The sequence below is a fragment of the Ictidomys tridecemlineatus genome, chromosome 13, assembly GCF_052094955.1.
Source record: "Ictidomys tridecemlineatus isolate mIctTri1 chromosome 13, mIctTri1.hap1, whole genome shotgun sequence".
In the NCBI taxonomy this organism is placed as follows: Eukaryota; Metazoa; Chordata; class Mammalia; order Rodentia; family Sciuridae; genus Ictidomys; species Ictidomys tridecemlineatus.
In genome coordinates, this window is record NC_135489.1 from 77,927,956 (window position 1) to 77,938,654 (window position 10,699).

A 10,699-nucleotide genomic window follows, 5' to 3' on the forward strand; every position below is an offset into this window, starting at 1 on the left:
TATATTATATGGTGTATTTTAGAGAAGGATCCATGTGCTGCTGAGAAGAAAGGTTGAAATATTCTATATATGTCATTTAAGTCTAAGTTATTGATTGTATTATTGAGTTGTATAGTTTCTTTATTCAGATTTTGTTTGGAAGATATATCCAGTGATGAGAGACGTGTGTTAAATTCATGTTTGATGAACATAGTTGCACCATTGTTTGGGGCATATATATTTATGATTGTTATGTCTTGTTGGTGTATGGTTCCCTTGAGCAGTATGCAATGTCTATCTTTATCCTTTTTGATTAAATTTGGCTTGAAATCTACTTTATTTAATATGAGGATAGAAATCACTGCTTGCTTGCGCAGTCCATGAGTGGTATGATTTTTCCCAACCTTTCACCTTCAGTCTGTGTATGTCTTTTCCTATCAGATGAGTCTCTTGGAGGCAGCATATTGTTGGTTTTTTTATAAATCCAATCTGCTATCATATGTCTTTTGCTTGATGAGTTTTAGCTATTAACATTCAGGGATATTATTGAGACATGGTTTATATCTTCATTTATATTTGTTAACTTGAATTGACTTTCTTATTTGATTAGTTTTTGCTTTAGGGTACTACCTCTTCTACTGATTTTCATTGTTGTTTTTCATTTTCTCTTCATGGAATATGTTGCAAAGGATGTTTTGTAGTGCCAGGTTTCTAGCTATAAATTCTTTAAACTTTTGTTTATCATAAAAAGTTTTTATTTCATCTTCAAAACTGAAGCTTAAATTTGTTGGATACAAGATCCTTAGTTGGCACCCATTATCTTTCAGAGCTTGGTATATGTTGTTCCAGGATCTTCTAGCTTTCAGGGTCTGTGTTGAAAAATATGCTCTTATGTTAACTGCTTTCCTCTATATGTAATCTGATTCCTTTCTCTCATGGATTTTAAAATTCTCTCCTTATTCTATATGTTGGGCATTTTTCTTATGATTTGACATGGTATGGATCTTTTGTGATTTTGTACATTTGGCATCCTGCAGACTTCTTGAATTTGAATTTTCAATTCATTCTTCATGTCTGGAAAATTTTCTGATATTTTTTCATTGAATAGATTGCTCATTCCTTAGGTTTGGACCTCTATGCCTACCTATATGCCAACAACTCTTAAATTTGGTCTTTTTATCCTATCCCATATTTCTTGAATATTCTTCTCATGGTTTCTTACTCTTATTGCTGAGCGGTCTATGTTCTTTTTAAGATTATACATTTTATCTTCATTGTCTCATGTCCTATCTTCCAAGTGGTGTGCTTCATTGGTGATGATTTTATTTGAGCTTTTAATTTGATTTATTGTTTCTTTCATTTCGAAGATTTCTGTTTGGTTGTTTTGTAGAACCTCTATATCCCTGTTGAGGTCATCTTTTGCTTTCTGGGTTTGTTTATGAAGCTCATTTTTGAAGTGATCTTTCACTGCTTGTATTTGCTCTCTTATATTTTTCTTGAGTTCACAGAACATTTTATCCATGTATATCCTGAACTCTTTCTATGTCATTTTTTTTCTGCTGTGGCTGCCAATAATTCTAATGATGTGGTGTCTTGATTTGTTTGTGGTACTTTCTTCCCTTGTCTTTTCATGTTGTTCTTTTGTGTCTTCCTTTCCAACTCTGTGGGTCTGGGGTGTTATTGTTTTTACCCTATAGATTTGTAGTGCTCTTGTAGTGTTCCAAGATCCCTCCTTTGTGGGGAAGGACAATATTCGCAGATCCCAATATCAACAATATTCCCCCTATAAACCATTTGTTGTTATTAAGATGTTTATAGTTTAGTCTCAACATCCAGAAATGTTGGATTCAATTATTATCTAAAATATAATCAGTAGTTTTGTAAAAAGGTTTACAGTTTCTGACAGTGAACAATGAACTGGGAGTGTGGCATAGGACAATATGCTGAGGAGGAAGCATGTGAGGATATAGAGTTAATATATTTTAGGAAATGTGAAAGAGAAACCTAATGAAGAGGGTTAGTAGCAAGAGAATAGAGAGAAAATAATTTAGGATAGACAAATACATGGGAAGACAGTAGGGAATATAAAACAAACACATATTTGTATCAAGACAAATACAGGATGTTAAAATAGCAAAATTTGGAGGGGGAAAGAAAAATGAAAGAAGAAAGAAGAGGGGGGAAAAAAGAGCATATACATGGGCTGGGGATGTGGCTCAAGCGGTAGCATGCTCGCCTGGGATGCGTGCAGCCCGGGGTTCGGTCCTCAGCACCACATATAAACAAAGATGTTGTGTCTGCCGAAAACTAAAATAATAAATATTTTAAAATTCTCTCTCTCTCTCTCTAAAAAAAAAGAGCATATACAATACTTGTATATTATATTATTCATTTCACTTAGTCCTCAAAACCCTATTTCATGCAAAGTTCTTGGTTGGGGATGTGAGCGCCAGACGATAGAGGGGTAGAAGAGAAAGAGAAAAAAAAGAAAGAAAAGAAAAAAATTATCAAAATAAGAAACCAGGATTGTTGCTAGTTTTAGAGATCCTTTCCTTTTCTGTTTCTCTTCTCATCCAATAGGTGGCATTGTCTGCTTTAAGTTGGTGTCTGCTCTCAGGATGTTGTAGGTAACCATGGTCCTGGAGTAGGGTGTCTGCATGATGGGAGTGCCACCTTTCAGTCAAAGCTGGGAGACCACACTTCATGGTCTCTTTTTGGGAACGCTCATTTGACTTTTGTGCCCAGTATTGTCTCCCTCTCTTGCCTGGATTTCTCAGCTCTGGGTCTCTCTGTTAGGCTCCAAACTTTAGTCCCATCCCCTCACTTAGCAGTTCCCTCCTGGGGGCCCTCTCACACCCAGGCTCACATCAGGTGGGTGGCGCCCTGATTATAGTGCACACCTGCCCAAATGGGAACTTTTTTGTGTTGGGTGGTTACTGTGCCAAGTTATTGCCACTGAGAGGAGGGGGACAGGAGTTCAATACCTGGTACCTGGCCAGGTGGAGATTCGATCTGAGAGCTGCCCCCATCAAATAAGGTGAGAAAGTGCATCCAAGATGGAATTGGTCTGCTTCCAGCACTGGAGTGTCTGGTGAGGTTAGGGGAGCTGGGCGATCACATTGGTTGGTAGGTAGTAGCTGAGTGACCTGCGTGGAAGCAGAGTGCAGTCTGGAGTTCTGCAGAGGTGCTAATAGATGATTCTGCTAAGGCACTTGAGAGCCGTGCATGGGCTAGAACTGCGGGCTTTGGGTTTAGGGAACCAGAGGTATGGAGTCTTACTTGAATGCTAAGGCTCTGAGCCCTGCGTGGGGGTCACAGTACTAGTGATTTCTGCAGAAATCAGCTGTATAGGGGTCCTCTTAAGCTCTCTGACATGCAGTATTTCAACTAGGTGAGATCTGGGTCACAGAGCAACACAGGATGTGGCCTCTGTCTAGCCAACCATCTTGAAATCTCTGTATTCTGGTTTTCAATATTCAGGTTTCCAAAACTTTCATTTCTGTGGTCAGCAGCCAGACCTGCTCTACGGGGAGCACCAGCACCAGCACAACAGAACAATCCAGGAAACCCAGGCCCAGAGAGAAGCCTGGAGCCAGCGGAAATTGACAAATAACTTTCTTAAAAAATAATCTAAGTATAGTCAGAAGAAAAAGTGCCAAGAGTTTAAGATTTTAAACCAATTTTCACAATTATGCCAATTTATTTTTTTAAGTTTATGCTTTCTTTTTTTAAATATCTTTATTTTATTTTATTTTTTATGTGATGCTAAGGATTGAACACAGTACCTTACACATGTGAGGCAGGTGCTCTAACACTGAGCTAAAAACTCAGTCCTCTAATTTAATTTTAATGCATTGCTTGATATTTTACAAAGCATTGAATTCACTTTGGGACCTTGGGACATACAGTTTTCTAAATCAGGCTCAGATTTTAAGATGTGAACTTGGCAAGCAATTTTGAAGGACTCATATGAGAGCTACCTCTTACTTTTAGCATTTCCTTTTAGGAGAATGTTATAGTTTGCATCTGGAATGTCCCTCAAAGACTCATGTGTGGTTGCTTGTTCCCCAGTTGGTGGCACTGTTTGGGGGTGGTGGAGAATTTAGGAGGTTGGGCCTTCTTAGAGGTGGGTCACTTGGGGTGTGCCTTTGAAAGTTTATTTTGTCTCTGGTGCTTCTCTCTCACCCCTCACTCCTCTCTCTCCTGGCCATGAGGTGAACAGCTTTATTCTGCCATACTCTCTTGCCTTGTTCTGCCTCCCCGGAGGCCCAGAACCAATGAAGCCATGTGACTATAGATGAAAACTTCTGAAGTCATTAGCTCAAATCTTTCCTCTTCTAAGTTTTTCTCAGGTATTTTATCACAGCAACAGAAAGCTGAATAATTCAGAAAAAAAATGTGTCAGACACTTTGGATTATCGGGTGAGCTGTGAGTTTTTAAATGTGAATTTCTAGATATATTATAAAATTGATTTAAGCATCCACTATGTAATGTTATGTACCATACCTAGCTTAGGAAAGAAGTTGGAGACTACAACAATTTTAATTCTTGAAATACTTTTAAAAGAAAGACATTTTTTCCCTGAATTTTCAATGGCAAGCTTTTTTTTTCAACTACAATGCTAACAATAATTACGATAAAAACAAATGGAAGTGCTCATTAAATCTTAGAGTAGATGTTGCTAGATAAAGATATAGGAACTGAAGCTTATACAAAAATGATACAGCATAAAAGAGAACAAAAACAAATGAGGAAACTAGTTTTGCACAATGTTCATATACCTAGAATAAATCTACTAATTTCCCATCTTTTCAGGCTCCCAGACAATGTAAGCCAAGGGTTTTTATAAACACATTAACAACATTATCCCAAATAGTGTGCTACAATTGTATATTATAGAGGTAGAATTATAGCTTGGATATATTAGAGTTGGGATTTGGAATGTCCTATAAAGGCCCATGAGGTAAAGGCTTGGTTCTAAGGGTGGTGCTCTTGGGTGCTGATGTGATCTTTAAGAGATTGAGGCCTAGTAGGAAGTCTTTAGATTATTAGGGGTGTCCTCTTAGAGGGGATTTTAAGACCCCATTCTTTTCCTCTGTTTTTCTTCTTGGCCTTGAAGCTAGTTGTTTTGCTTGGCCAACCCTCATTCCTGAAGAATTGCTTGCCACCCCACTCTGTGTCCCATCACAGAAGCCTAAAAATAGGTGTGATAAATCATGGACTCCAAAACTGTCAACCAGAGTACACTTTTTCTCTTTGTTGGTTGGCTCTGCTAGGTATTTATTATAGTGGTGGAAATTTGACTAACACCTTAGGGCACCAGTGTTCTTAGGAGATCCATCAATATGCTAAGGAGGTAAAAAGCTTTGTCTGGATGCAACACCCAAGTGCAGAATTCAGCAGGAGGGGCTCTCAGAGTGTGGGAGCTGGGACTGCACTTCCAATTCTTAAGTAGGTCAAGAGTGATACCCATGCCCATGACCCTCTAACCTGCTCCTCCACTCTCCTTTGTCTTCACTATTAAGTCTCCCTTCTACTTTCATATTTCTTTTTATCCCCAGATTTCACATATGAGGGAAATTGTATAACACTTGTCTCTCTGTGTCTGGCTTATTTTGGTTAATATTATGATCTCCATTTTATGTATTTTCCTGAGTGACACTACTTTATTGTTCTTAATGGCTGGGTAATACTCTACTTTGTGTGTGTGTATCTGTGACATTTTCTTTATCCATTTATCTACGGACAGACATGATCTGATTCCATAAGGAATTATGCTGTGATTTACAAGAAGGAGCAAACTATAGGATAGTATGCTGACTTTAATTCTTTCAAGGAATGATACACCTACTTAGGTAGTATTAGATTTTGCACCCTGAGGAAACTCCTTCCTGATTTCCATAGGGCTGTGCTAATTTCACAGCAGTGTGTGAATATTTCATTTCCCTCATATCCTCATCAGCATTTGTTTATTTTATTTTATTTATTTTTTTTGTATTCTTGATGATTGCCATTCTGACTGGGTGAGATGGAATCTCAATGTAGTTTTGATTTGCATTACTCTAATGGCTATACATATTGAACTTTTTTTCATATAATTATTGTCAATTGTACTTCTTTGAGAAGTGTCTGTTCAGTTCATTTTCCCATTTATTGTTTGGGTTGTATGATTTTTCTAGTGTTAAATTTTTTGACTTCTGTATATATTCTTGATAATCATTCTCTGTTCAAGTGTGACTGGCAAAGATTTTTTTCCCTTTCTATAGTCTATCTGTAGAAATTGTTTTCTGGGCTGTGCAGAAGCTTTCTAAACTGATGCAGTCTCATTTGTTGATTCTTGTTATTATCTCCTGAGAGAAAACCTGAGTTCTGTTCAGGAAGTCCTTGCCTGTTCCAGTGTCCTAAAGTGTTTCCCCTGAATTTTCTTCTAGTCCTTTCAAAATTTCAGGTATTTTGTTAAGGTTTTTGATCCATTTTGAGTTGACAGAGGTGAGAGATAGGGATTTAGTTTCAATCTTCTACATATGGATATTCAGTTTTCCCAGCATTGTTTGTTAAAGGGGCTGTCACTTCTCCAGCACATGGTTTTGTTACCATTGTCAAGAATCAGATAGCTCTAGTTGTGTGGTTCATTTCTTTGCAATCTATTCCACTTAACTGGTCTACAAATCTGCTTTTATGCTCATACCATGCCATTTTTGTTACTATGACTTGGGAGTATATTTTGAAATTCAGTATTGTGAAGTCTCCAGCATTTCTCTTTTTCTCAGGATTATGTTTGCTATTCAGGGTCTTTTGTTCTTCCTTTTGAGGATTTTTTTTTGTAATGCTGTAAAGAATGTTTTTAGTTTGATGATGCTTTCATTGATCTCTGTAATGAATGATTAGTAACAACAATAGTTCAGAAAGTTCAATTTATAAAACAATGAAGAGAGACACGCTAATGAGGCCCTCTGGCTTCTGGGTCTGTTTCTGTGTTCCCTTTCCCAGATGTGCCAGGCCATGGCCACCTGGCTCCAGCCGGGTATTTGCTCCCTATTCACACTGCCTGGCATAGGGCTTTCAGACTCCACACCTCACCAGGCTTGGGACTGATTCACCCCATGTAGCTCCTGGCAAGCAAACCAGTGGATGTCCTGAGCTTATAGCCAGAGGACTCTGTGTGCTGGCATGGGGGCTGTTCCAGGAGGTTGGGGAAAGGGGGGCTGGGTATTTGCCAGCATCGATGGCTAGGCTGGTGGTATGAAGAAGTTCAGTGGTTTACATTGATTTGGATCTTCATGGAGTCTCTGATGATGATAGGCATGTACCTGACAGCAGGGCTCACTGACCAGGGCCTGACCCCTGCTGCAGGGTTGGGCAGACCTGGAAGAGGAGCAGTGCCCGGGGTCCTATGCATTGCCTTCTTGGATCCTGAGGCTGAAGAGCTAGAGGGACCAGTGGCAGGCAGGCTGAACCATGAGGACAAAAGGAGAAGTGGCCCCCTGAAGCTCTCCTTCCAGCAGGATCAGTGGCCTCAGCTATAGGAGCTGGCAGTTCAAAAGTCACCATTTTGGTTCAGTCAGCCCAGAAGGTGGTGGCTTGTCACTTGGTGGCCTGTCACATGGTGAGCAAGACCCTTTATTTCCTGGTCAGCACAGTGCCCTTAGTGCTGGGCTTGGGATATCAGGTGTATGACATGCAGCTCTCCCTGGTTCACCTACAACTGGAGCTACACATGTATGAAGAGAAAGAAGACATTCAGATTAGGTGGTCCTACATACACAAGCCAGAAATAACCATCAAGGTCCAGCCCAGAGCACTAGGGGAAGGCCAGGTTGGTGAGACAAATGGAATATCCAAAGCCCTCAAAGATATTTTGAAGCACCTGGTGAGTTCTGCCTCTCTGTCAGTGATTCTGAGCACCAAGCCCACAGACATGAAAGAAGCTCAGAATCTATAGCGTACTTTATCTACTGCTCAGGAATCCTGTTCTCCTAAAACTCCTAGGGCCCATGAACTAAAACCACTGGTGAAGAACATCCATGCCTTGCTGCTAAATGATCCTGGTGCTTTAGGTAGTATAACCCCATGTGCATTGCCCAGCTGAATGATTCTACCCAGAGGTTTGCCAGAACCCTAGCCAAGAACTCTACTCACCTCACTTGGGAGGAAGAGTTCACCTTCAAGCTGAACACCAAGTCCAAGGAGTTACACCTGCAGATTACAGAGGGAAGGCAGTCCTCTGAAGGTCTGCTGTCCATGACCACTGTCTCTCTGGACCTGTCAAAGCAGCAGCCTTCCAGGCTGCAGAGCTTCTTCCTGATCAGTGGGCCCATCCTCAGCAGCTTGGCACTGGGCTCTGTCACTGCAGTTTCCTTACATAGAAATCAGTGAAGTGAAATCCTCACAAACTCCTTTCCCTGATGCTGCTGCTAAGAGAAATGGCCTGACAGAGATGCCATATGGGACCATGGTCACTACTGTCATTGCCATGAAGACCAAGCCTTACTGCTACGTGAGATGTCTTGGCTGATCTGAGTCTCCTCTGAAAATGCCCATCCAGGTGAAGGTCAAGGAGAAGGACATCTCCACCCAGGCCAGGTGGTGCTTCTGACAGTAAGAATGCTATTCTTCAGATACAGAACTTCTGGTGTTGAATGGCTTCCATCAGTTTGCTGAAGTTGCCATCCGGCAGCCCACTAAATCTTCAAAGCTAAAACTCAAGTCTCATGAAGAAGAGAACTAACATTATTTCAGGGATCTCTCTCAGGACCATGACTCTGCCCTGATGCAGGACTATGCATCCTCCAAGGACAGCACCTGCCAGGCCACCCCATCTGGTCCTCCAGAGACAGCCTTGACCTCTGTTCCACTGGTAGAAGATAAGCCATCCCAAGCCCCAGCTACCCTGGAGCCCCAGGAGAAGAAAATGTACCCCTGGGACTTGGAGAAGGATTGCCTGGTGGCAGCATTGGGTTGCCCAGCCCTGCTTCAGCTTGATGGGGACAAAGTGTCTGAGAGCTTTCTGAGTGTCTCAGAGCCAGGAGCTGCTAAGAAGCCCCAAGGAGGAGTTTTAAGGAGGGGTTCCAAGCTGATTTTCTACCGATGATTTTCCACCTGCAGAAAGACCCCAGCATGAGCCAGTCACTCAAACACTTTGTGTTCCTGCCCCAACATGAGGGCACATGAAAGAAGGTGTCGACCCTCACTCGGCTGCTGAACAAGAAGCTGCTGTCCAGGCACAGGGACAAAAGTGCCATGAGCTCCATGAACCAGGCCCCCTTGGAGCCCTGCATGTAGGCCACCTGCCTCCTTCCCTGCAGCTAGAGGACGGGCTCCTGAGTTGACGCCTTCACCAGGACAGAGCAGGAGTGCCAGCTACTGCCACATGCCCACTCCCCCAGCTTGGTTTTCCCCAACAATCTAGTGTTTTGATGGGAAAGAACAATCTGAGTCTCCAGCTGGAGGCTTTCACCTAAGAGAACTGACAGAGCCTAATTTGCCATCAGAATCCCAGTGGAACCTGCTGCCCCCACCTAAGCATTCAGGTAACAGTTAGGAGAAGAGTTCCTTGCAAGAGAAGTACCACACTCAGAGGGACCTGAGAGGGAAGCTGGGGATTCAATTTTACCCATGCAGCCCTCTAGCAGGATGTGTTTGGGGCCCATGCCTGGACCCTGTCATGGGGAGGTCTGCCCCAAGGCTGTCACTGTGAACAGAATGTATGGGTTACCTCTCCTAATTTGCTGCTTAGAATTAAAAAGTACACCCTGGCCCCGAGGACAGAGAGATGAATCATGGGCAGGATATTTGATAAAGAAATTATGATAGCAATTGATGAAATTCTTTGGCAAATATAGGAAAGTATTTTCCTTTGCCTTTAGCCATAGACCTTGAAAACTTCTGCGAGCACTAGTATGTCCTGTACATATTGTACTGGAAGTTTTCCCATGGTTGCTCTGAGCCTGCTTGCCAGTGGATATAACTTAAATGCCGATGTGGTTGGTCCTTCCATATTCCTCTGCCATGTCAGAAGCTCAGAATGCCAGTGGAACAATTGATGTGCAGATTTCCTCTCCATCTGGTGCACTTACTAAACTAGAGTGGGAACCTGACCAAGGAAGTTGGGAGCAATAAGTGACAATACATACAACATGGTAAGTACACACACACACACACGCACACACACACACACACACAAGGTTTTGTCAAATATTCCCTACAGGCCAAACCAAGTACATATAGGGCACTAGAAGAAATTATTTTGTATCTCAGGTATCTATTTTAGGAATGAGAATTTAATAACAAATGGTTCAAACATGGGAAATTCTTTTCATGGGTTTTTCAGATTTCTGCTGTGAATAGTGTTCCTGGCCGCAGTTTAAGACATCCTTGTTTTGGTTTTAAATAGGGAAAATAATAAGCTGGGAACACATTTATAAACCCATGTGTACCTAGCAAACTGCTTCCCTCATAAGTACACTTATACCTTGGGCCATTCAGTTTCCATGTTGCTCTGCTCCTCTTGAATATGAATGCCAGCAGACGTGCTTGTGAAAGAATGGCTGTCCACTGAAGTGACATGTTTTGACCCTTTAATGAGATTGGTGTTCTTCCAGTAAGATTGAAAAGGCTGGAGTGACCCTGAAATTTGGCAGATGGGCAAGTGTGTGTATGCCTTCCAGAGGCTCCATTAACCCTCCATGTGTATTTCAGGAGAATAGAGTCATCAAGCAG

At 41.6% G+C, this 10,699-nt stretch overlaps 1 pseudogene; it reads left to right on the forward strand.

Moving 5' to 3' along the window:
* The first annotated feature begins 7,562 nt into the window (after positions 1–7,562).
* Positions 7,563–10,283, forward strand: LOC144370183 (C2 domain-containing protein 2 pseudogene; annotated as a pseudogene).
* Positions 10,284–10,699: the final 416 nt, after the last annotated feature.